The 27,227-nt window shown below is 44.4% G+C and overlaps 1 long non-coding RNA gene across 1 annotated transcript; it reads right to left on the reverse strand.

Annotated features, from left to right (window-relative positions):
* Nucleotides 1–1,994: 1,994 nt before the first annotated feature.
* On the reverse strand, nucleotides 1,995–9,087 carry LOC142800406 (uncharacterized). The gene is made up of 2 exons (XR_012893925.1): nucleotides 8,956–9,087; nucleotides 1,995–2,144 (listed from the first exon to the last, which is right to left on the reverse strand). It is a non-coding gene; the product is annotated as an uncharacterized LOC142800406 (long non-coding RNA).
* Between the last annotated feature and the right edge of the window lie 18,140 nt (nucleotides 9,088–27,227).

A 27,227-nucleotide genomic window follows, 5' to 3' on the forward strand; every position in this document is an offset into this window, starting at 1 on the left:
TCTATATAACTCGGTGACAGCTAAGACATCATGTGCGAAGATGGCACGTGGCTAAGTTACTCAAGGACTCATGCAAATTCAACTTGCGATCAACCAGCTATAGTTCCCAAAGTGAGCAATTAAAGAAATGTAACAGCTATTATCACATCAGGTATTGCCTCTCACTCACATAATAGCCTGTCAAATGTGAGCAGCTTTAATACACCAACAGGTGCGTACGACGAATAAGGCATATATCCTTTGATTGCTGCACATCATTTACTTATAGGCTTTACCGCAACGCTTTCGCAATGCAGTGAAGCGTAATCATCTTTTGGTAATTGTCTTTTTGTCTGTTTGAAAAGGACTCGCCAAGATGCATACTTGGCCTGAGCAGTCGCAAATGCTTATTTTTGTTTGATGCACAAGTGGCCTGTGCATGCGTTCATTTCGTATCATGTAATGCTCTTCTGCTCACGCTGGCTTTACCGCAGTGCTTTTTCCATGCGGTGAAGCTTGATCATAGTTTGGTATTTGTCCTTTTGTTTGCCTGAAACGGACGTGCCAAGATGCATATTTGGCCTGAGCAGTCGCAAATGCTTATATTTGTTTGATGCACAAGTGGCTTGTGCATGCGTTCATTTCGTATCATGTAATGTTCTTTTGCTCACGCTGGCTTTACCGCAATGCTTTCGCAATGCAGTGAAGCTTAATCATCTTTTGGTAATTGTCTTTTTGTCTGTTTGAAAAGGACTCGCCAAGATGCATACTTGGCCTGAGCACTCGCAAATGCTTATTTTTGTTTGATGCACAAGTGGCCTGTACATGCGCTCATTTCGTATCATGTAATGCTCTTCTGCTCACGCTGGCTTTACCGCAGTGCTTTTTCTATGCAGTGAAGCTTGATCATAGTTTGGTATTTGTCCTTTTGTTTGCCTGAAACGGACGTGCCAAGATGCATATTTGGCCTGAGCAGTCGCAAATGCTTATATTTGTTTGATGCACAAGTGGCCTGTGCGTGCGTTCATTTCGTATCATGTAATGCTCTTCTGCTCACGCTGGCTTTACCACAGTGCTTTTTCCATGCAGTGAAGCTTAATCATCTTTTGGTAATTGTCTTTTTGTCTGTTTGAAAAGGACTCGCCAAGATGCATACTTGGCCTGAGCAGTCGCAAATGCTTATTTTTGTTTGATGCACAAGTGGCCTGTGCATGCGTTCATTTCGTGTCATGTAATGCTCTTCTGCTCACGCTGGCTTTACCGCAGTGCTTTTTCCATGCAGTGAAGCTTGATCATAGTTTGGTATTTGTCCTTTTGTTTGCCTGAAACGGACGTGCCAAGATGCATACTTGGCCTGAGCAGTCGCAAATGCTTATTTTTGTTTGATGCACAAGTGGCCTGTGCATGCGTTCATTTCGTATCATGTAATGCTCTTCTGCTCACGCTGGCTTTACCGCAGTGCTTTCACAAGGCAGTGAAGCTTGACCATACTTGCTTTTACGTGCCTTGCGACTTATCAAAGTTTTGTAATAGCTCAACTGTTGACGCTAGAAGTGATGCATTCTATGTGAAATTTTTATACTTAACTTCGGGGATTCATGTTTTCATAAAGTTTTCACAATATATCAGTAAGGTCGAGTTGGAAACTATGCATTTTTGGAAAACGCCCACGAACACGACGGAGACACGAGATTAGAAAGACTCAGTACTTCGCCTTTGTCTTGTCCCTCCGTCGTTTTCACGTTCATTTTCAAAGTATCTATCAAAATGCTGACAACGCTGTTTCACTGCCAGCAACCTTTGGCGTGTAAGAAAGGGAGCTAAATTTTCTCTCAGCCTGTAAACCAAGCAATTGCGGCTACTCGATGTGCGATAAATAAAAGACCAAAATTAAGAATGACCAGCTGATGTTGATAACAGGTGCTCATAGCAGCACTTTTTTGCTGTGCACTTGAATTCCTGTCTTATGTAATGTTATGGTCCGTGAGTACACAATGACACTACTACAACCAAGAAAAATTTTACTAACATTTATTTGTAAAATAACTGCTACAAAATAGAATTCTGATCCCCTTCTTAGTACTTGCATAATTTAGCTAGAAGAAGACAGCATCATCCAACTTCCTGATGACTTGACAACAGGGTGAGTCCACAATGTACTGGACCTGTACAAGATGAAGAAAACAGACGAAAAAAACAACAGATAAATCAAAGAGTTTAAAAAATGGCACCTGAAACTTTCAACTTGCCCACCACAGCAGTGAAAAGACTCCTGTTGTCATATGTATTTTCTGCCTGTTGGTCCGCGGGCACAAGTGCCAGTCTTGTTTATTAATAGAAGCTGCTTAGCATCACTTCATTGCAAGACTTTTCTCTATCCGCCACCCAAGAACGCACTCTGTAGCGGTCAGGCTCCGCCTAGAGACTTGTGGCAGTGTGACCTTAATGTGGGCAATATATACACAGACTTTGGTTGCTTAATTTGTAGCAAACTCATTGTGAGCAAATTTCATAGTTGCATTCATAAAATATTTGAATGTTATATTGTAATATAACACTAAAATGCTGAGGCTTTAGAGCATTACAAACTCAGCCTGCCTACATTAACAATCCCAGTGCCACAGGCATGCAAGAACTGCTTGCATAATCATGAATCAACTAAACCATTTTGATATATTGACAGGTTTTCAAAAATGACTATTTTTGAAAATTTTATATTCATATTTTTCTCTTAAAGGGCAAGTTACTGTTGCTGAAAAGAAAAAAAAGCAAATCATATACAATATCTGATACTTTTTGTTTGCAGTTTACAGCTGCACATCCTAAAAGGCTGCATGCATGAGTATTTGCTGTGTGCCATTCATGGTAGTATTTCCGAAATCCTTATTCAATTGACATTTAGTGATCAGCCTATAAATTTTCTTGTTTTTTATTTTTTATTCCGTGCATTAGATATGAATATATTTTAGTTCAGGAAAATTTGCTCAACAAAGGGAAGTTTTCTACTTTTGGCAAAAAAACAAAACAAAGCAAGAACTAGTTCTAGAACTTTTATGAAAGAGACAGGTGTGAGGTTTGACGTGATGAGAAGTCAATAAAGAAGGAATGCCACAGAAAGGATTGCCTCAACAAGGGAATTTGGTTCGTTGGGGTAACATACATTTGGCAATGTTTTTATGTACTTCTAGTTAACGCTCCACCACTAGCTTACAACAAGGAAAAAAAATAAGGTGGTGCATGCAGAAAGTTAACTCATCACATAATGTGAAAATTTGACCCAGAACAAGAGAAGGAACAAAGACGAGTGCTCACCTCCAACAAGATTTATCTTGAAGAGCAAACATATATACTCTTGAAATGCAAAAAATAGACAAATCATTCAAAAAGCCCACAACTGCCATGCACGAAAACCTTACATCCTCAGCAAAGACAATTCGTTTTGACAAATCCCTAGAGACAGAGTGAGAGAAAGTACTGATGCAGTTCAGCTCTAGTCTACAAATCTTTTTCACCACGACAATTTCTCTTGTAGTTTTTTTTTTCCCAATGATAATGGTGTCACACAAAAGTGGTTTGGAGCCACACCTGCTACAGTGCAAGGCCAAGAAACGATTGCGACCATTCTTGAGGTTACAAGGGTGTTTATTGCAGCACGTGTGGCTGCAAAATGATTTTGCGGGACATCATTATTGCTGGAAGAAAAAACAACAAATAAAATGACAAGAGAAATTATCGAGGCAAAGAGGATTTGTAGACTAGAGCTGAACTGCATCAGCACTATGTCTCGGGCTTTGTCAAATTGTCTTTTTTGAAAATGTAAGATATTTATTTGCGCATGGCAGTTGTGGGCGTCTTGAATGATTTGCCTGATTTTCACATTTCAGGAGTATATATGTGTTTGCTCTTCAAGATAAATCTTCTTGGAAGTGAGCACTCGTGTTTGTTCCTTCTCTTGTCCTGGGTCAAATTTTTGTGCTATGTGATCCGTTATGTATTACCAACATGCCTAACTTCATACTTTCGATCCCTGAAGTCAGTCCCTAAAGGGCCACTCACCAGGTCCCATAACAAACTGTGGAAGTTGTGTATCTAACGGAGAGCATTATACCACAAAAGGTTTTTCAATCGGTTCATTACGAGCTGAGAAAACAGTTTCTTCTTTTTTTAACAGCAGGAAACAAGGATGAAAGGAGGCAAGCTCAAAACCCTTGCCACTCCCCCGTGTAGCCTTCACAAGCCAAATCTCTTTCCTACCCTCTCCAGCATCCAACCAAGAGGTCACGTGCACATGACGTGCTCAAACAAGCCCAACCCTCGAGCGCGCGAGCGGTGTTTTTTTGTTGACCAGCATTGTATTGCGTCTACTGCCTGTTTTTGCGACATTGTTTGGAAACGCTGGCTTTGATGCGGTTGAAAAGATGAGCATAATGAGTGCTCGAATGCGCAGGACCATTAATTTCTTTTCCAGGACAGGAGTCTGCTTGATGCAGTAACCGCGGAGACACAAACGCATGCGAAACGCCAGCACATTAGCTCGGCATCTCGTTGGAATTCACGGGGAAAAAATGCAAAAGACAAACGCATTCTTCTATTGCGTCTCAATATGTATCCCAAGTTTTATTAATCTCTTCAAGCAACAAATTACATTAACTACGCATGTCACGTTAAATAATTTCCGTCATGTCACGTGCCACTGTTGGCAGCGTCAGAGCACAGTCGTATACATATAGGACCAACGTCACTGCACTGCTGTGTATGTAGGGCGATTCATACTTGCACATCATAACCTCCTTCTCTGGGGGCGCGACCCCCCCCCCCCAAAAAAGGGGGAGAAGCGTTTGTTTTGAAATTTGACCCATTTCCGCATCGCATAGAGTTGCTATGTTTGGCAGACGTGACCATAAACTCCCGATGTACGCATTGCACTTGTCAGCTCAAAATCGCCAAACCCGGTGAGTGCCCCTTTAAAGAAAAGCAAAAATTAGACGAGGAGACATGAAGAATGCTTAGAAATTTTGCCATATGTCTACACCAAAATGGAATGCTATTATTAATTAGAAGAATGTATCTTTTCCTTGGCAACCAGCAAACATGACTGAGAACAGACGAATACTTTTTTGTCCAAGTTAGCTGCTAAAGAGCCGAGACAAGCTCCGTGAAATCCTCTTGAACAACTTGCACAAGTAATGTCCAATACTACCCCACTATATTGTGGTTGCCGGCAGACACAATGTAACTTGTAAATACTATCTCTTGGCTGTACGCGAGCAGCCATGGAGTTTATGAGAAGAAAGTCTTCGATCATACCATTCTGTATGCATTGCAGCAAATGTTTGCGTAGCATAACTTGGTTAAGGTTCAAAGTTTCTGGTTTTCTGCCTGACGCTATATAATACATGTTGGCAATTGCAAACAAGCCACAGTCAAGTGTGTTGCACTGGTTTTGTGCCTTCATTGTTTGAATGGTTAATGTTGGCGATTGTAATTATAGAATATGACAGATTTGCCTAACAGCGTCAGGAGGGGTATCTTGATCAATTGAATCATATATGAAGACTGTGTTTTTGTCCGCACCAACATTTGTTACTGTAAGCCAATGATTGGGGTTCTGAACATGCAAGATTTGAACGAAAGGGCCTTTGATTTGAGTGAATTGTAAACATCGGCCCAGTAAGACATCTTGAAAGCCGACACAAGTAGGATACTTTTTCTGATTTAAATACTGTGCGACATTGCTTACGCTATCTGATATGGAGGTGCCCTGTACCAGAACATTTAAATCTGCATCTGAAAGAGAATACCGTTTGTAGACATTTAGCATGTCTACTTTAACAGTTGCAAGGCCTACCTTTTTTACTTGATTTGGGAAAAATTTACGCTTGACAGCTCTCACTTTTTTTGGCCGCCCCCTTCTTGCTTTAACCAAAGGTACCACAAGTTTTGTACTGTTAGAATGCCCAAGATAACTTGTGGCAGTAGTTTGTGCTAACTGAGCTGGTGCAGCCTTTATGGCTGCTGAAGTTTGGTTACGAGGAAATGTGGTTAAATTTCTGAAGAAAGCCTCGCAGGACGAAAGTTTTTCCATTAACTCCTTCTCACCACAATTAGATAATACGTTAGCCACGGTTTTTGACATTTCGCAAAGACTCTTATAAGCATAAGTATACTTCTCTTGTGCAGTGTCAAGCTTCACACAGGGTGGTGACTGAATGCTGCTTGTTACCACTGGTGTGGCACTAGTGGTTGTGCAGCTGTCACTCAGGAAATGATCCTTGCACCACCTGTCTGGTGTGCAAGCCTTGTCGAAAAGATCTTGCTTAGTAAAGTCACGCACTGCTAAAATATGTGCACAAGGCAGAGTGTACTGGTTATAAAAAGCACATGTGCAAGAAGCCAAGCACAATGAAACACTGTACTGTGATCTTGGTGAAACTACAACATAAGAATTAGGAGTGGAAGTGACTTGATAACTTACATTTTTAAACTTCTCATACTGCTCTAGTACTTTACTTGTAGCCTCAGAAGTGCAATTACGGGACAATTCTAGCTGAAATGGGTCATTGAAATCATTTATGTTTAGGTTCAGCTTCATTTCTTTAAGCTTAGAGAACTGTAGAGATAAAGAATCATTATCAATGTAACCTACCAATGCTTCTATTGCTTGAACCAAATGCATGCTTGAAGAGAGATAATTTTTAATCTTTTGATTGTGGCACTCAATGCGATTATTAGTATTATTACCAAATGTAGGAAGGGCTTGCCGATATGCATGTACCCACATTTCCTTACACAAGTTCCAGTTATGCATATAGTAAGAAATGAAATCTGTGCAAGTCATAGCTTGGAGGTTAGCAAGCTTATCGAAGTAGTCTTGCTCAGTGGGGGAATAAACTAAGCTTTTTAAGAGAGGAACCAACTGATCACGTTGCTGTCTAGCTTTTTCATTAACCTTTTGCTGGAAACAATGCAACACATGCCACGTACACAAAAGTATGTTAGAATTAGGAAGAATATTGGTTAAAATGCGCAGTTCATTGAGATCTTTATCAATCATCACTACTTTGCAAGCAGACACAACAAATGGGTTGAAATCTACAAACTTTGTGAACATGGGCTCAACAATTTGTCGTCTCATTTCGTAAGAAGGCATAACACACAGGTCTCCCACGACCACGACCATCTTGAACTAATATAGAGTAAAGAATATAACCCTCAATATTCACTTTATACGTTCCATCAATAAATAGAATCTCTGGATACTTTTTCAAAATCTCACGCATGTGCGTTGTTTGAAGAAGTATGAATTGCAGGTTATTATTTTGATTCATTTCATAGTGAATAACCCAGTTTGGATTATTTTTTAGCAAGGTCTCTACCTTCTCTAAAACCATTTCACCATGAGCCTGCTCATTGCGGATAGGAATAGAAAATCGTTGCTTGTAATTATTAATGTCCTTTGTAGTTAACTTCTTACCAGTTTTTTGCTCGACCAAGTTTTTAAAATACTTTGCGCCAATATTACATTTAGCTAAGTCAAAGAATTCTTCTTTTTCTCCATGATTCAGGAGCCTCTTCTGAGGATACAAATCATAATATTCTGTGGGATGGTTATGCTTAGCTTGTAGTTTAGTTATCTTGTAGTGCAGAGTAGGCGATTTACATAGGCTTACCGATACTGTCATTTCACAGCCAGTACCATTGTAAGCTTGCTTTGGTCGCTTTCCTATCCCCCTGGGCTTTATTGTGCGACCGTGAATGCAGCTATATTTAATCCTAATATACTCGAAGTCCTTATCTTCTGATGTGAATGGACTTTTATTACTCTTATTTATCATGACTACATGCCTGCCCTCCCTGCACCACTCATCAAAGCTTTTCTTAAAAGAAGGAAAGTTATCAAATGTTGCATTTAAATAAACTTTGCTACCCCCACCATATAGTGTATTTACTGGGTTATTGAGGACGGTTGGGTTGGCACCAGTGTTTACACAAATAGCCTGGGCACCAAGGCTGACAGGCCTGCTTCTGGATGTCAAAGCAGCCTCACAATACTTGTACTGCACAGCTGCAGTGCACCCAGCTTCCATAGGGTCACCAGCCTCTGTGCCAGGATCGCGCTCAATTCGCATGCAATCCCGAGTCAGTGCTGGTAGATGGCTTTTGCAGACAGAAACCTCGTTCACAGCGTCATTCGTGACAGATTCACAGTGAGTCGCGGAACTAACTGAGCAGTCTTTCAACTGCTTGCTAGGAACACGCTGCACCTTTTTAAAACTATCACGAATGACGTTGTGCGAGACACTGGCTCGTCCTTCAGGCTTTCTACCACAGACAGCGGAAGAAGCAGACTGAATCTGTTTCTGGCTCACAACTGCTGTCATAGGTGAAGTGGACCTGATGGACTTGGCAGCTGTCACAGCAAGAACTTTGCCTTCACTGTCTGCACACAGTTTAGAGCTCTGTTCTTGCTTGTGCAGTGCCGCAGCCTTCCGCCGGCTCTTCTTTGACTGCACCAGTTTCCACTCACTGTCGCCACACTGGCCGACAGCCTGTGGCACAGCTGCTTTTCCAGCACTGGCCTCCTCTTCCCCCACAGAAGAGCGCACAAGAGCACTCTCATGCTCCTGTGAGGCTCTCCTTATTTTCCTGTCACAAGTGGTGCTTGCACCTCGACTAGGGATCATTGGCTGAATAGGCCTCTCCCCAGTGTTTCCCTTGCATGGTACACTTGTGCCATGGAAAATGGGGGAAGGCAGGCTGTCCCAGGTCCACCAAGCCTTGCTTCCCTTGCAGCGAACGCGGACACCGCCAACGAGCGTAAAGCCAATACCATGAATGGTACTGGCCAGTTGGTCAGTGTCGTGTCTCTGCATGAGAGCACTGCTGGTTTTCCAGACAGGAGCTGGTGCAGCTCCCTACTGCTGGAGAATATTGAAAGTCCACCTACTGCTGGAGAATATTGAACTGCATGCATACCAAGTGCTGGAAAATCGACTTCCAAGTTGATGGAAAAGTGCTCCTGCCGAGCCCACCCACTCCATGCAGATGCCTTGGACTCCTTGTAGGACTGTTGGATGTGTCTCCTCTCTAGTTGGGTGGACAAGGCACAGGCCTCACGGTACAGGAAGTCTGCCAGCACCTTGTTGCCAAGCTGGCTGGGGTGGACACCATCCCTGCTCAGGAATCCAGGCCAGCTGTCCACAAGACTATCCAGGATAGTGAAGCCCCTCTCCAGGCAAAGCTGTGCGAGTGCGGCATTCACATTCCTCTAGTGGTCATTCAAATGACAAACATCACACAACTGTTCTTCCCCTTGGCGGTACCGATTCTGCCCCCGAGGAAGAATGGCAGAAAAAGCTACATGCAACGTGGGATTGCTTTCGATGATTCCCTGAGCGAGCTGGCGATATTTGTCCATGCACATGTTGACACTGTCAACAGTGTTGTTCGTGCTAACATGTACAATGACAACATCAAAACTGGCCAGCTTGTCAGCAATCATTGAGAGCAAGTGCTCAATCCTTATTCCTCTGTGTGCGGCAACGCTAACAGACAAGCCACGGCACGATGGAAAATACTGGTCGACGTATTTCACCATTGAATCGCCCGCTACTAACACACGCGTCATGTTGCGCACACTTTCAATTCAGAATTACACCATGAAAAAAAAAAGAAACAAGAAAGTGAATATTTAGTCTAAAACACGGCTGTCAACTACGCAAATGCACTACGACACAGATACGAAGCACGTTAACACGGATGACCAAAGAAAGGGCCACGCACAGATACTGCTAAATCAGCCTATACGCGAAAAATCACAAAAATACGTATTGGGATGGATATAAACAACGTTAGTAAATATAAAATAGCAGTGAAAATAAGCGGTTGAGCTTAGATGAAGATGATGTTCGAGGCTTGCGAATATGTAGCAGAACAAGGCCTGTAGACAGCTCGCAGAAGCAGCAACCAGCCGTACTCCAGCAGCAGCAGCAGCAAGTGAGCGTCTGCTGGCCAGCTGAGCCACGTTCCGATTCGGTAAATTCGAACAACGCGCTAAATCGGAAACGACGTATGTCATGACAATTTTCGTGACGTCACTTCCGTGCGGCGCAGCAGCCAGTTCTGTGTGGAAATGGCTGGAGCGCCGCGCGGCGCAGCAGCCATTGCCAATTTTTTTTTGTCGCTACCGTTGTTACAGAAGCTGATAGTGCGCGGGAAAATTTGATTTTTAGAGTTCTCTAGACAGTACAGAAAAAGTTCGTTAAATCGAACTCGAAGGAGTCTAAAGAATTGCTCAAACTAAGCGGAGTTTTAATTGGCCGGCGGGTGCTAGAATTAAGCGACATCGTGCCCAAAGTAGCCACCTCTGGACTCGTTATCGCGACTTAGGCGCCTCTTCGTTTGTGGCAGGTTATTTCGTGAATTACGTTCAGCAAGCTCAAAAAGCGAAAAAAAAAATTGATCAGTCAGTGATACGCTAAGAAGCACCGACATGAACTCGTGTGAACAGTAAGCCGTTAATGTCTCAATATATGACGAGAAATGTGCAGCGCCCCCCCCCCCCCCCTCGTATGGTTGTTCACCACAGATATACACCGGGCTGTGCCGGAACCAGGGCTTCAGTTCGAATCAGAGTCAATTCAATAAATCAATAATTTGAGTTACCCGAGTTTACAATAATGTGCATTTACTGTACATAATAAGGCGACAGAAAACTCTGCAATTTCGGTCTTTCTTTCTTGCTTACTAAAATTTCGAAGCAGAGTAGGATAATATTTTTAGGCCATCGCACAGTATATATTCTCAAACAACATTAAAAAAAAAAAGAAACCTCGGCTCAGCCTGCAGTGATGTTGCTGGGAAAATTTCCCTAAAGTAATGTTCGGCGTAAGCGGTAGCGACGTTAAAAATGATCACGCGCAAGTGCGAGTCATGCCAGTGTAGGGCACATCTAGATCGCCAAACCATGAAAAGAAAATATGTTAAAGGGCCCCTGACACCACATTTGGAAACTCGAGGTGCTCGTGTTGCTTGGTAGCCTTGCATGCGGGGCCAGTTTGACCAATTATTTGGGAGGAGTGTTGCTTATATTTTAATTTGGTTTTAAATTAGAGTGAGTGTTCATCCGAGTGTGCAGGTCCCATCGGCATTTTCTGTGGTTTGACGTAGACAGGGACCCCTCGTGACGTTGCAAAGGTCAAGAAGGCATTGTCGTGGTCAGACTGGCACCCGGCAAGGCCCCTCTTTCACGACTGTTAGGTACTGTTCTGGTGGTATTGGCTGATTACGCCAGTAATGCCCTTCTTTCTTTTTTTTCTCCTGAGGGGGAAACGTTCAAAGCACCAATTTTGCTTCATTATTCACCACCCGCAGATCCCCCTTATTTGCAAACGGCGCGTTCACTGTCACCGAAGCCCGCACATTGGCTCAGGCGTTGCTACGCTGTAGGGCGCTATAGTCTGTAATTTTGTTTAGGCGAGCGTTTCGAACTGACGCAAAATCGTTATGAGTTTATCATACGATGATGTAGATCATTTACGATTAAATTTCGACATTGCCAGACGCAAAGCTGCAAACTATTATAAAAAAGTTGGAAGCAGAAATTGCGCAGTCAATCTTCTTTTAAACATATTCCCACTGCTTGATTTGAACTCGGCTACAACGAGAGCCCGTTGCGCAAATTCCTACGCCCTGTATATATGTCTTATGGGACCAAATACGCTCAGTTTTCCGCGGACGAACGAGCGCGTCGAGAAGCTTCGAGCGTTTTTCACGCCGCTGGTGGTTCTGTAGAATCTCTTTTGTGCAAGCCAGCACTTTGAGATGCCTGGTACCTTTCCCCAACATCGAAGGAGTGTCGTGGGGACGCCCTTCAATTGAATGTAAGCGCAGACACGCACATTGAAAACATTTGATACACGGCTTGTTTAGTGTGCCATTTGCATATCAATGTATGTTATAAAGCTGCTTTACATGTTGGCGCAAACTAAGTCAATCTGTGATCAACAGTTCTTTTTCTGGACTCTAAAGATCATGCATTGTGCGTATACAATAGTGGACAAAAATAACGCGAAAAATGTTTATTGCCTTTTTAACAATACATAGTACTGTCACCTGCACGAGCTAAATTTATTTGCAGACAAGGTCAGCTTTGTCAGGCTTCACAGTAAGCAAGCACGCTTGTGAATATCTGTTTGAGAAGAACAATGAAAATGGCATGTTAGTCGATTTCTCTCTAAAGGCAAGCAGTTGTTTAATAACAGTTACAAACGTAGATCCTCAGTCGCTTCACCTAGTCAAATGTCTCACGTCCAAGTAGGAGCATCAGTAACTATACGCGGTAAATCGATAACTCAACAGAATCTAAATTATAGCCCCTTGATTACATCTGGTTCGGCACACCGACGTGCCGAATAGTATCGATGAGCAAGAAGAGCTTTAGAAAATAGCCCGCAGATTTTCTACGCTTTCTTTCCCTTATTTGACAAAATATATTCAAAGAAATCTTCTTTTGAGCTACATGAAATTGCAAAGAGATTTTCTTGAACTTTGTGCACGTTCTTTTTATGTGAAAAACTAAAGAGGGGGATTTCTTACCTTTAAATGGAACTTGAGAACGTGCTTTCAGTTTCAACGTTAGGAGCTGGCAAATGTAGAGCCCCTATACTTTTGGAAAAGTAAAGCGTTCTTTTCATTTGCGACGCTTCCTCCTTTCACCGGCTCGAAAGCAAACTGCAAGCTCGTGGCCCGTTACAGGAGGCGCCACTGTCGCAAGTGAAAAAAAAAAAAACACGCCGGAGAGGTGGTGGCGAGGGGGGAGCACATGGCGGTACTTTTACAAAGTATAGACCTCTACCGAGGTACGTCACATCGTGACGTCACCGGTACACATGCAAGGCGGTGGTTGGCAAAACACTCCCGCCGGTGGCTGAGTGGGGTGCAGGCGCTGGGTGCTTGGGGCAAGCTTTTTTTTTTCTATTTGAAAGCTTAATCTTGATCTCACAGTGACAACATTAGCTGTGGTATGTGTCAGAGAACATCTAGGTGTGTGGTAAAGTGCGTGATGAAGTATTTGCCACGTTGGCTGGCTGTTTATATCGGAGAAGTGAACACACGTGACAGCCTGTGCGAGCAACAGCGGCATCGTCTTCGATTGATTTGATTGATTTGTGGGGTTTAACGTCCCGAAACCACCATTTGATTATGAGAGACGCCGTAGTGGAGGGCTCCGGAAATTTCGACCACCTGGGGTTCTTTAACGTGCGCCCAAATCTGAGCACACGGGCCTACAACATTTCCGCCTCCATCGGAAATGCAGCCGCCGCCACCGGGATTTGAACCCGCGACCTGCGGGTCAGCAGCCGAGTACCTTAGCCACAAGACCACCGCGGCGGGGCGGTCAAGCACTTGCGCGCTACGGCACTGTAGTTTATCGATCATGCGATAAGCCTTAGTTGTGTTATCTGGCCTACCACTACATAGAAATATCTATATCACATAAACTGTGACACATCGGTACTTACCCCCGTATTCACAAACGCTCCTCGACTCGACTTTCACCCTTCACTCGACAGAATTGAGCACTGCGCCACTGCTCGGCTGAAAATGACGCTGCGCTACTCAAGATTAGCAGCGAATTACCGCTGATATGCAGTGACTTTCCCAGCCTGAAAATGGCGCTCCCATCGGCTTTCTCAAGTGAAGGTGCAGCGTTGAGTGAAGGAGCGTTCTAGAATAAGGGGTTAAACTGTGCCTGAAACAGAGTTACCATGCGCAACCGTGTGCTTAGATTAAGAACGTTTTGAAGAGCACCAGAAGTTGAAAATTAACTCAGATAGCATGCTTTATATGTAATTCCGTATAATTTTACTGAAAATTTCTTCTTTTTACGTTACCTGCAGTGTTTGTGTGGCATTGTTAGTGACTGACGGAAGGCAGTCGTTATTTTATGCATGAAAAAAAAAACTGCTTGTCCCATTAACCAGGTCTTTGTTGTTGCACTCTCATGCACGTAATCCATCAATGAAAGCGTTATACTGTACTCTTATAAAAAAGTTGTTGATATCTTTACTGGTGCAGAACATGTGCGTACACGTGGTAAACGCAGTGTAGCGCAAAGCACTTTCAGCCACAAAGCTTTCCAGACAAGACTTATCGACTGTCTTATCATTTCTTGGTGAATATAAGAAGAGAAAAAAAAAATGATATGTGCACTAAGTGTGAACGCTGGTACAAAACTAATCGAACAGATATGCAGGCTTTCTACGCTCTTTCTTTCTCTATTTTTTTTTTGTAGTGTGCAGGTGACAAAGATGTAAATAAGTCGTTCAGTCACGCTACAGTGTGTAGCAGGCGGAACCCAAACTAACCCCGTACAAACAACGCCGCAAAGGCGATTTAGTGTGAAAGCGTGCAAGAGCCACCTATAAGGTGAGCCTTCCTATGAAAGGCAGAGGGCGCTTTAATCGCGGGAAACGTTAACGTTGCATCGGCGTCGTGCACCGACTCAGCGTAGGTGCTAACAGTAAACTGTAGTATACGCATTTTATCCGCCAACCAACTCAGACCGCGCGCAACGAAGCACCGCTGTGTGTATTTGTAAACGCGCTGCCGACACTTGCGCGGGGACGGGGCTGCCATCTAAAGCCCGATCTCGCCACGAATAGGGACTTTAGGTAAATGAGGTGACTGGACCGCAGCACTACTTTCGGGTTCTAGGAACATGCACGTTCGTAGTGGTTGCCGGATGAAGATATGGTTGAACGGAATGAGGTGGGTGTGAATGTTCGCATTTATTGACTTTCACAAGTTTCTACAAATAGGACGAATTTGATACTACGTTAAAGAATTTCTCTCTTGTATATATTGTTTTCTTCTTCCTTAATTCGTTACCTTTAAATCAGGCGAAGCGCGGGAGGTGATCGGCTTGCGTTCGTAGCACTTGCCTCCGCTTCTCGCCCCTCGCTCAGCGATATTGGAAGTTGGATCGCCCTGTTATCTTGCTCGGTTGGTGTGTCACCTACGGGACAGCAACTTGTGGCGGGCAGAGAACGAAAGCCACAGTGAGCTACGGCAGACAAGTCAACCACGCATTCATCGAAGATATCTTAAACGGGCAACACATGTTTTGCGCGGCTCTGCAATGTGCTCAGCCGGATATTTCTAGTTCCACGAAGGTTCTTCAGCGTTTCCAAAAGGCAACGGGTGAGCACAAGAATTTGGAACCATTATTGTGGAGGTATCAATTTTCGCATGAGTACACATGATTGAACCTAGTTCTCTGAAAGCCTGACTGGACTGATAGAAGTGCAGTAACACTTGACTTATTGGTCAAGACTGCAGCCAAGCTTTTGTCGGGAAAACGCGTTCATTTAAATGCTTGAATTCAAGCTGGCTCGGCTACTTAGTGTTAGTGTCTTTTAATTTCGGCGTGTAGTTCAAATGATGTCAAGTAATTATAGCTTGCTTCCTGATCATGAAATTCTCGCAGCAGTGGTTTGAAAACTTGTGAGTCTTTACTTCTGGTAGAGTCACTCAAGTACACGTGATGAACTAAATGCTTCTAAAAATTATTACAGAAAATGTCGTGGAGTCAACGTTTTGACAAGTGAACCATTATGATTGATTTGTGGGGTTTAACATCCCAAAACAGCGATATGATTATGAGAGACGCCGTAGTGGAGGGCTCCGGAAATTTCGACCTCCTGGGATTCCTTAATGTGCACCCAAATCTGAGCACACTGGCCTATAACATTTCTGTCTCCATCGGAAATGCAGCCGCCGCAGCTGGGATTCGATTCCGTGACTTGCGGGTCAGCAGCCGAGTACCTTAGTCACTAGACCACCGTGGCCGGGCGACAAATGAGCTTTTCTTCGTCAAGGCAATGCTGTTGCCCTGACTAAGACAAGTCATCTTGCCGAAAAACTGTTTCCAGCAACGTTCTTTTTCGACAAACTTGTAATTGCTTCAAGCTTCTGCGTGCCTCTGAACGTCAGTCTCGTTTGGTACTCAATTTCTGTGCCTGTCGTCCTAACAAACGTGATTGAGTCAAATAAAATGTGTCCTACTCACCATTGTTGATGATTTTCGCATTGGTTCGTATATTCTGTGTTCAACGTTTGCTAATTATGCCCGTATGCCAGTTATTAGTTAAAGCTGCTTTTATAGATTGGCACTTTCACATGTGTCACAAAATAGACATACGCGTAGTGCACTACGTGTATGTCTTTTTATACAAAACGTGCAATAAAAAGTTCCTTTTTTGTGCTGATTGAGTTCTGTCTTACTGAAAAATAAGTCAGCTTTACTTTCGCTTCTTCAGCACCTTCTGACATCATGCTGTGTTTTGGACGTTTGTTGAGACGTTAGACGCGTTGAAGCCAGATACAAGAGAGACGCGACTTCACTCGTGAGCGTCACAAAAACAGATGCTTTATTTGGGCCCACCAATCCGAGTCCCCAAAACGGGGTGGGGCCACTAAACAGCTCACTTAACAAAGGTGATATTTACGCTGTTAGATGAACCACAATAAAAGAAGCCACCTTTGCGGGTTTACTCCTCCGCTCGGTCGTCGTCTCTGTCCTCAATCTCCTCATCCTTCAGCGTAATTATTGCAGTGGTCACCTCAGTATCCCGCGCGTTGTAACTAGTGACATTACTCGAGCGCATCTTCGTATCCGAAGAGTTGTCGTATCGGAACACGTTCACCCGCGCAGAAGGCGTCCGCGTCGTAGTCTGTACCTTGGCCTGCTGCAGCCGCAGATGCTCTTGCTGCCGCATTGTGGTGAATACGAAAGTGGCCAGCACCAGAGTGAAGGTGAACGCGGCGATGAGCAGCGCGACCACGGGAAGGTAGCTCGGACAAGTAGGATTCAAATCCGTCGCCGTCATTAGGGAAGGTGGAGCCGGTGAGCTGCTCGCCGTGCGGGGCCGTGCTTCTCGCCTCCTCTCGTCCAGGATGTCCCAGGGCTCCGCTCCTGGCGGGTACGCAGGCTCCGATTGCTTGCGCACGGGAGGTAGTGCGCGCACCACGTTTGCCGAATTATCGCTGCGACAGTATCTCCTGGTTTGTCGACTAAACGGTCTTCGGGGTGGAGTGAAATCCAAGGCCGTGTAGTACTGGCTGTCTGCCGACCATCTCCGAGCGTCGTTCGCAGCGGCGGAATGATCCGTGGGACGTCCGACTTTAGATGTTTCTCCGGGCTCATGGGATCGTGTTGGCATTGATTGGGATGGACCTGTCAACATTAAGTGATACAAAACGGTCGACGCAGAGCCCAGTAGACGTTGTCGAAAAGTGAAAAAAAAATTCCAGCCGCCAGCCTTCCCGGTTTCTTCTTTCTCGCTCTCTTAGGTGTCCGTGCTCACGCTCACATTTTTTTCATTAAGGATAGGTACTTGTTATTTGATTGGTTTATTCGGCAGCTTTCTTGTAACAATAATAGTGTTGCTTTAGTCGCTTTTTAATGCAGCGACGTATAAGTGAAATACGGAAGTACATATAAGCTGGTATTAATTGTGCGCATGCAATGTTGGTCGGTTGGTTGTTCCTCGATAACCTGCAGGGCGCCACCCACTAGGTCTTTTTGCCATGAAAAGAGGGGTACCTGATTTTAGAATATGAATCGCTTTTTTATTATAAGCTGTTTTAGAAAATAAATGGTTCAGAATATATATCGCTAGTGATATAAACTTGGAAAACAAAACCTATATGAATGAGATATAATAGACAACCATGTCAAGAAAAGTATGGAGGATGGATGTGTCAAGAGGTAATTTCCCTATTGGAAAAAAAAACGAATGGTGGGCATGGTGTAAACCATCACCCACCATTATAGTGGATTAATGTAGTGGGTGAATGGTGGGAAACGCCCACCATGGCGCATGGTGGGTATGGTGGGTGCTGCAGTGCCGGCAACGCTTGAGCGTGAAATGGCGTCAGAATCACCGTGACGAGTTGCCACAAAAAATAAAAAAGAATTCTATAAAAACGGTATAAAAACGCCCGTCCCGTAAAAAAAAACAAACAAAAAACAAGGTGCCATGGAGGATCGAACGTGCAACCTGCGGATGCCCACTCGAAGACACTAACCACTGCGCCATACCATTTTTTTTTCTTTATTTAGCCACTGCGCCATACCAACATGACGTTAGTTGTGCGTTAAATAGTTAGTTAGAATACAAACTTACGGTTCAACTTCAGTTATGTTTGTCGTGTACACGACATAGACAAGATCTGCACCTGCTACTAAAAATTGCACATTTAATAAACACAAGCAACTGCTGCCTGTAACGATTGCCACAGTGTTAATGCACCAGTGCTTTTTTTTATAATTTACAACTGCAAGAGAAAAAAAAAAACCAAGTGGACTGAGGAGCAGTAACAGTTTACCGGCGGGGTCTGCCAAGTTTTATATCTGTTTCGCGCTCGTTCTAAAGGGCGACATCTGCTCACGCTTTATGACGCTTCTAGGCTCATTCCATCGATACGCCCACCTAATTTATTTGATGGAGTATTGGGATGCTTTTCGCGCAATGTAGAGGGCGGTCGGGCCAGCGCAATGTTGTAGCTCTTTCGCTAAAGCAACAACTACATAACGGCTTGGCCAAAACGAATGCAGTGTGCCGGAAACATTACGCTATCATATTGGTTCCCCACGCATACGAATTGCCACGTCTGAGTTCTCGCACAAAAGCTAGAGAAGTGCTGGCGAGTGCGACCGGCGGCTGTCGGAGAAAAGAGACGTACGTTCTCTGGGAGTGCTTGAATCGCGTCGCATTGATGTTTGTTGCTTCTTGAGCGGACGCCATACACAATGAAAAATGCTTCATTTAGGTTAATTGATGCCATGGCTGCGCTGTATTGTCATTCGTAATCGCCGAAATCGTGTATTCTGAAACCCGGAAGCACGGATAACACAATGGTACGGGCTCGGTCGGTAGGCCTAAACTTTGGTGGAAATCATGGTGGTAGAACGTGTAGTGTACAGATTTCAGCTTGGTACACAATATAAATTGCCCGCCATTATAAGCCCATTCATCATCTGCTTACTGCTTCCCAACTTTATCGCAATGGTGGGCAGAGCTTCTAAGCTTGGTACAACATGTGGCCCACCATAACAAGCAGCACCCATCATCTGCTTAGTGCTTCCCAGCATTATCGCAATGGTGGGAAGAGTTTCTCAGCTTGATACACCATGTGGCCCACCATAATAAGCACTACCCACTATATGCTTAGGGCTTCCCAGCATTATCGCAATGGTGGGCAGAGTCTCCCATTATTGCCCACTATCTAGCCTCTGCTTTCCATTATCATTTCCACTTTAACCATCATCTGTACACCATACCACCCAGTACGTCCCGGCATATCCACCATATTTTCCACTACGTCCCACCATATCCATCATAATTTCCACCATGCCCACTATTATTTGCACTACGCCCACCATGTTTTCCAGTATCCACCATGGTAATTTTTCCGATAGGGTTTAATGTAAATTTGAAGAGAATTGGATGAAAAGATAAACTGCCTTGGGTAGAGATCGAACCTGCGACCTTCGAATAACGCGTCCGATTCTCTACCAACTGAGCTACCACGGCGGATTAACTTTATTAAACACAACTTCATTAACTCATTACTCATAATTAAGCATCAGTAATCATCATTAACTCATCATTAACCCATTAACTAATCATAATCATGTTTAACCCTTCAACCCCATCAACTTTATTTAGACACAAATCTAACAAAGAGAAACGAATAAGAGTACACTTCTTTTCTTTCATTCGTAGCGAGGGTCTTGTTCTAGCAGACTTCGTACCTTCAGGTAGTATACGATGGATTATTATTCAGCTGCCAGCTAGTAATGAGATCACTTGCTATGTGATGCCAAAAAGACAGAAAAACAGTGTTCTACACTCGCCGACACGGCTACAGGTTGTGCTGACTAACACTCTCACGTTCAATTCACATTTAAACCCAATGCAGCTAATTGGGGAATAGCCGCCATGGTAGCTCAGTTGGTAGAGAATTGGACGCATCATTCGAAGGTCGTAGGTTTGGTCTCCGCCCACGGCAATCGATCTTTTCGCCGACTTCTCTTCCTTCACATTTGCATTATAATTACCTCATAAAACATCCATTCCCTAAACTTTCCTTGCCATGCTTGCCTCTTATATCTCACTGATGTTGTGTCTAACAAAGTAAAACGAGCCCTTAAGTGTACCACAGCCGGAAAAGGTCAGTTTCGCCGCAAAGGGCGAAGCAATCAATGCGATAGCAGTAACATTAAATATAAAGCTGAGAATAAATAGCAGATCGAAACGCGCAGCGTGCTGCTCACGCACAAATGACGCACAAAAACGACGCACACTGCACAAGAGATAACAAACAACGTTTAAAACTCGACGCTTAACACACTTTTTAAAATGACACGTAATCCCAGGTACAGATATGAGCGCGAAATAACGAGTGTACCAGTTGTTACTTCACTGTGTTTGAAAAGCGCGTTCCTTTCGCACACGGGGCCTGCCCAGCGAGCGAAGGTGACCTTTGTGGCCCAGGAAGCTAACGCAATCATTCCGGTGAAATGCCAAGGCACACGATGCTCCCCACAGAAGGATAAACGTGAGCGCACAAGCACCTAACCCCCGTCCCCATGCGTGGGGCAAAGTACGCGTGGGAGATAAGTGCGCGTTGACACATTGTGAAGAGCTGGGTGCCGAGCGCAGGCGGCTTTTTAAAGACGATAGTCATTCTTGGGACCTACGACGCAAAAATTTCGATCTGTCTGTATGTCTGTACATTTGTCTGTTTGTGCACTCTTAACAGCACCAGGTACTTGAAATGGCCGACCCCATCCGCAGCGCCCACCAATGTTGCTCAATGTATAGTGTTCATACTTGTGCAATTTTCAATCAAAAAGCAATTATTGCGCATGTCTGGGGCACCATAAGAACACGTATATATTCTGCGTGTGCGTCTTTTACAAGAAAAGGCATACATAGGTAATTTTAAGGACCGTAGCGCTTATCACGCTGCGCTGACCATGCAACATTTGCACAAAAACGTGAGTGTTTCCAACGCTTTGCTAAGACGAGACAGTGGTGGCACCTACCCATCGCCTTGCGTTCTACACCTTATCACCTCTGAGACGGGTGCGTAAACCTGTCTCAGGGCCACGCACTTCGTTTTCTAAGAAAACTACCAGATGGCGCTCATGTCTGACATGAGACGTCACTTCATGAGCTCGTTCGCCTCCGGTGCACGCTCGAGGCACTCTGATGCCACGCCTTCAGAATACCATTCACCGATTTTCTCACGCAGAACATCAAATAAATGTTTTGTTCACTCTCTCCCCACGCAAGACTTCGACGACGTTTGCAGATGAACTTTCACATACGGGGCCACTTTTTTTTCTTTTTTGAACTTTCCTATCTATAGATACCGATACATATACGGTGCATGACGGTAGCTTTGGAAACGGTAAAAACCAGCCGAGCTTGTTCATATAATTGCTATATCAATAAAAAAAAACGAAATGAGATAACCGCTACATTAATTAACTTTTTCTGTCATGTAGGATTCATATGTGGCAATACTAATGGTGAGAAAAGTATGCACAACTGTCGTTAAGCAAGGTAACACAAAGCCTCGGCATTTGTTTTGGGTAAACGAAAAGTATTAAAGCACGTCTAGAGTAAAAAGCTTCCACCTACAGTCGAGAAAAGTGAAGTTGCGTTTGTGGCCAGTTATTACGTATCAGCGATTCTCTGAAGCAATCTTCTTTAGGGGCGAAGCTCCTTAGGGTGCGGGTGGGTCGTTCCCTCGTAGTAGTACTATTTTGTAGTAGTAGCCACTTTCAGTTAGTTTTAAAGAATTCCTTATTAGAGGGTGTTGTGTGTATATGTCCTAGGAAAGTTTATCACTAGATGGCGTTAGCAGTTCTCGTGTTAAAAAGTCTTAGCATATCCACGGAGTGATGTTGAGTGCGACGAAGCGTCCGTCCGTCACAGGAAGAGGGACGGACGGAAATACGGACGGATGCTTCGCCCCTCTCATCGTCATTCATTTCACGGATATTCCGTGAAATCTTTTGTTTTTTCAATCTACATTATAACGTACTATTGCATTATATTTGCCCATGTGTGAAAGAGCTGATGCTTTAGGTTGACCTAATTAGCGCCACTGGCCATGACGCTGATTATGATTCTTCTCTTATGGGTCGTGCCCACGACGAGGGATTGGCGAAGAATCGTCTTCGAGGAGGAAGACGAAAATCTAGAAGATGGCGCTGACCCAACAGATGCATCAGCAATTGTTCGTGGTTCCGGTCAGTGCGCTGCATCCGGCATCACAAGAGAAACACGTGCGCAGCCAGCCCACATCGCACCATACTTCAGTCAAACAGAAGACGGTGTCGAAAGTGCGGCGTCCAACGGTGGCTCTGACCGAACCGGACGCGGGGCCTACCTCGGTGACACCTTTCGTCTTCGTCTACGTGGTCATACTGCTCTTCACTACTTTCCTGCTCTTGTTCCTGCTGACCATTGTGAACTCGAAAACGCTGTCCAACGAGTCCAGCGACGCTGCCGTCGTAGAGTGGACCCACGGTACCAGCGCCGCTACCGAAGACACCTCGACGACCACGTCAAGCTCGCGTACGTTCAGTGTCCAGCGCAAGGAAGCCCCATACCCGCACTTAAGGACGACTGGCGAAGAGTACCTCGAGGACGTGGACACTGAAGACTACTCCGTCGATCTTAACACTGAGACCACGGAGTGACGTTGCTTAAAGTGGACACTCAAGTTATGACCTGGTGTGTTTGTAGAGCCCTGTCGCATATACTTTCTCATTGGAATAAACAAAACGTTCGCCAGGTACCACGTACCACAGTAATCAACGTGTAACATGCGCAAAGAAGGAGATTGTGTTGTAATTTTTTCATTGAGCGAGACATCACAAAGTGGCGTTTAAGATATGCACAAGTGCAGGCACATACATGCGTTAAACAGCCGCATATGTTTCCTATATTCAGCGGTTTACAGTTACATAACGATGCCAACAGGAATGGTAGCCCTGGACAATGTTACACAAATCAACTTCAGAGGATGGCACCTAACTACACTTGACTTAAACCGACGTGACGGCTGTATAATATGTATGTTTTGTTTATAAAATTGAACAGCCAGCAGTCCAACCATAACTGACGTTTGACAAACATTAGGGTCTATTTGAAAAGTAGTTTGTAGATCTGGCGCACTGATCGGCTGTGTTCGAAAATGCTCTCTGCTGGAAACAGCATATCGGCCAATGGCCGAGGATCATCAACTCCGTTTCATGATGAACACTCAAGCTATAAAGTCGTGCTGCCACGTCTTCCAACGGGTAACGACGTTTTGAATTCCGTTTTCCTTCATGCCGAATGAAGTGGTAGGCCGTACCATGCCCCAGACTTCCGTGACGCGCTCCTTAAAGTGGTGAGCACAGCGGACATCATAGGAGTTGGCCAGTATCAAATGAGCCATGTATGAATGGTTACGTGTGCAAGCAGCATGGCGAAACAGAAACTCGTCACTTGTGGTGAGCTCCGTGTAAAAGGGCTGAAGTGCATGGTGCTAGATCCCGAGACCAAGAATATTAGGCTGAAACTTGTTTGGCTTCCACCTCATCTTGAATCGCGACGTGTTGACGAGGCGTTCCAAGCTTACGGTGTTGTGAATTCCGTTGAGAAAGAGGCATGGAGATGTGCAGGAACGGAACAATGGATGACAACAAATAGGGATGTTGCCTTGAAGCTCAAGGACACTATCACTGTGAGCTCCATACCACACCTTATGTCAATCTATGGTCACCAATGCCTCGTACTTATTCTTGGTAGCCCTCCACTGTGTTTTCGGTGCAAGCGAGTGGGGCATGTACGTCGACAGTGCAAAACACCGAGGTGCTTTCAGTGCCCACGACTTGGTCACTCGTCGGATGCCTGCGTGTCGACTTAGGCCAACAAACTCCGTTCTGGCCCAGGCACAGAAGAGCAACATCTGGATAATCTTATGGATGCCACTGAGGTAGTTGATGCGACAGGAGAAGCAGCGGTAGTAGCAGAAGATGCCTTAAAGGAAGCTGAACACTTGTCCATGGATACTCTCGGCACGCAAAATAACATGGCTAACGGCGCCAGTGAAAGAAAATAAATGAATGCAATGCTGTAGAAGAACACGACTTGGAAGACCTTAAAAACAAGCCTCCTGACAATGAGGAACAAGAAGCAATGAATAGCGGTCAGACAAGGACGCGTCAGGCACCGGTCACCGATGAAGCAACAACGAGTGCGCCAGACACGACAGAGCAAGTGTCTTCATGTGGTCCTCGTGTCACCTTCTTTGGGGACCGAGGGACGCGCCGCCAATGCCAGCGTCCCCAGGAAAGTGCTCCTAAAGAGTGCAAAGGAGGTAAAGCCACAGGTTGCCTTGTGGCTAAAGGTGACCTACAAGAGTTTTAAGATAGCAAAATAGCTACCATGCTAACGTTTTCCTTGTGTGTATATAGCGACACTCAACGTACGTGGCTTGAGGAATGTAAGGCGTCAGTGGCAGTTGCACCACGTGCTTGAGCAGTACAACATTGATGTACTTGCAGTGCGAGAGACTAAGATTTCGGCTGCTCGTGGCACCAATCTTGCACTGGAAGTTTTCCGAGATTACAATGTATACATAAGCCCAGCACGTGGTGCATCCGCTGGTTGCTTTTTATTAGTTAGAAAGCACTTGAATCATACTTTGACGTCACTACATGCTGAGGGGAAAGAACGCCTCATTTGTTGCAACTTACCTTTTCATTCCCATAACTGGAGGTTTATCTGCGTCTATGCTCGCTCAAAAGTGAATGACAGGAATGCTTTTTTCCTCTCTTTAACTTCGCTGCTAAACATTGGCAGAACTTTGATAGTTTTTGGAGACTTTAATGTGTTTGTGATGCTGGAGATCATTCACATAAAACAAATCGTTATGATGCAAGTGCAACTTTACTGCATAAATTATTGAATGACCACATTTTAAAAGAATTGTGAGTGCATGCGCCTTCCTCGGTGAGGTTCACGCACTTTCAAGGCATCTCTCATTCTCGGCTTGGCCATGTATATGTATCTCTAAGCCTATGGTCTCACATTCATAATTTTGCTGTAAAGCCCATTTTTTTTAAAGACCATTGCTTGCTCACTGTTTCTAGGGGTCCTGAAAAGTTTCGTAAAACCCCTCTAAACTGGGACCTATGAAAGCTTAACGTACAGTTGTTGCGAGAAGATTGTTTTGTTAAAATAGTAAAAGAATCGGTACAAAAAGTAACACAGTGTCGACAGCTGCCAATTTTCGCTGAGTGAGAAAGGTTCAAAGAAAGATTAGTATTTCATTCAATTAGTATTTCATGTGAATTAACAATTAGTATTCATGGGCAATTAGTATTTCATGTGAAATAACACAATAAAAAACGCTGAAAAACGCTATCTTTATGATTTACTTCATAAGTTCCATACTTTTGAAAGTCAACAGCTGGTATTGTACGTGGACGGATAAATGTGATTCGAGCACAGATACAGAGAGAAAAGTGGTTATGAGAGGGAAAAGAAGAGAAAAGTGAGCCCCGTAACTGTCAACATCAGGGTGCGACACCTCAACAGTAGCTCACAGGGGATGGAGTGAGGAGGGATTAAAAGGATATGATTAAAGGTATATAGTGATAGATCGATGCGCTGGGACAGCCAGCGAGGACATGTGAGGGGATAGGAGAGATAGAAAGATGTTAACACGGTAACAGGAGTCCGAGGACGGGGCACCACTTGCGAGAGCTCTTGTCGGCGTCAGCAGATGGCGTAGGGCAAGTCCAGTAGGTCAGAGCTACGCTGTCGTCGGAGATTGGCGTCAGGAGATGACGTCAGCTTAGCTCTGGCCCAGCCGGCCAGAGCTACGCTCTGGCCGGCTGGGCCAGAGCGTAGTACTGGAAAGATACCTGTATTCACTATTCGACAGACTGACAGGTATCTTTTTAGTTAAGATGTCATTTTAGGATTGGAATAAGGTGGTCTGGCGCATGCGCCATCATTTGTTTTTTCTTCTGTGTGTGATCTCCTCGGCCTGTTGACCGTATATATATTCCCGCCATCTGTGCAATAAAATTGGCTGAAAATGTGCGCTCTGTCCTATCTCTCTGCTATATCTTCCCTCTGAAACATTCTCTTCGCACCAATGAAGTATATTTCTCTACAAAAATGCAATACCAACCAGCCCAGGTAGCCAAGCCTTTGGTTTTGTTGCGGCGATGCGCGCACGCACCATCTCTGCCAGCCGCCACTCTACTCCGCGGGAACAGCTGAGAAGTGCGCGCTCTCACTGCCAGTGTGGCCGTGGAAACTCCAGCGCTGGTTCACTATACTAGCTACGTTTAGGATTCGATGGTGCGGGTTTCGGAGAAAAAACCTTCGAGAAAGATAACTTCGACATAGCAAACTTTGAACGACCCCTTTACCTGGGATGAGCGACAGAAGTCAAACCTGAAAGGCACATCACCAGCACTATGGGAAGGACCCTAAAGAACTGGAAACAACCGGAATGTGAAGACGCAATTTTGTACTCAATTGAATCCACTAGAAAAACAAGGTATCTTTGAGGTAAAACATCTTGATTGAGGAGGTATATGTATGAATAAATTTTCATACAACTGTCAGGTTGCTAGAACAGAAACCAGTTGTAGATAACTAAAATGAACTTTCCATTGTGTAACTTAGTGCTAGCCTTTTTTTATCAATCATATTCAGCAAAAAACAACATTGTCACAAAGCTGCCTACACGATGTAGAGTCATTTGCCCCACCACACCTCCCAACCTCAATAGAGCCATTGGTATTGAAAATTGGGATCAGTAGAACACTCCGTAGTGCGAGGGAATGTTTTATAAACGTTCTGCCATTCTTCATTTGCCTTCATAATGACGATTCTCCAGCAAGGAAAAAAAAAACTTGAAAAATTTGTCACAAAGTAACCCGATTTCATGGTTGTACAGGTATTTGACATCTAAGCTAAATTCACTGCATGTCTTCGGATCATTTTGCCGCAGAAATATCACGATAGCCCCTGAATTGGGAACAAGAAAGGGATAATAATAATGATATGCCATGCCCCAAAAAGAACTCATGACTGCTGTTAAGTCGCTGGAACACGAGGTCAACGACAAGTTCAATGAAGTGATTGGACTAA

This window comes from Rhipicephalus microplus, chromosome 1 (assembly GCF_043290135.1).
Source record: "Rhipicephalus microplus isolate Deutch F79 chromosome 1, USDA_Rmic, whole genome shotgun sequence".
Classification (NCBI taxonomy): domain Eukaryota; kingdom Metazoa; phylum Arthropoda; class Arachnida; order Ixodida; family Ixodidae; genus Rhipicephalus; species Rhipicephalus microplus.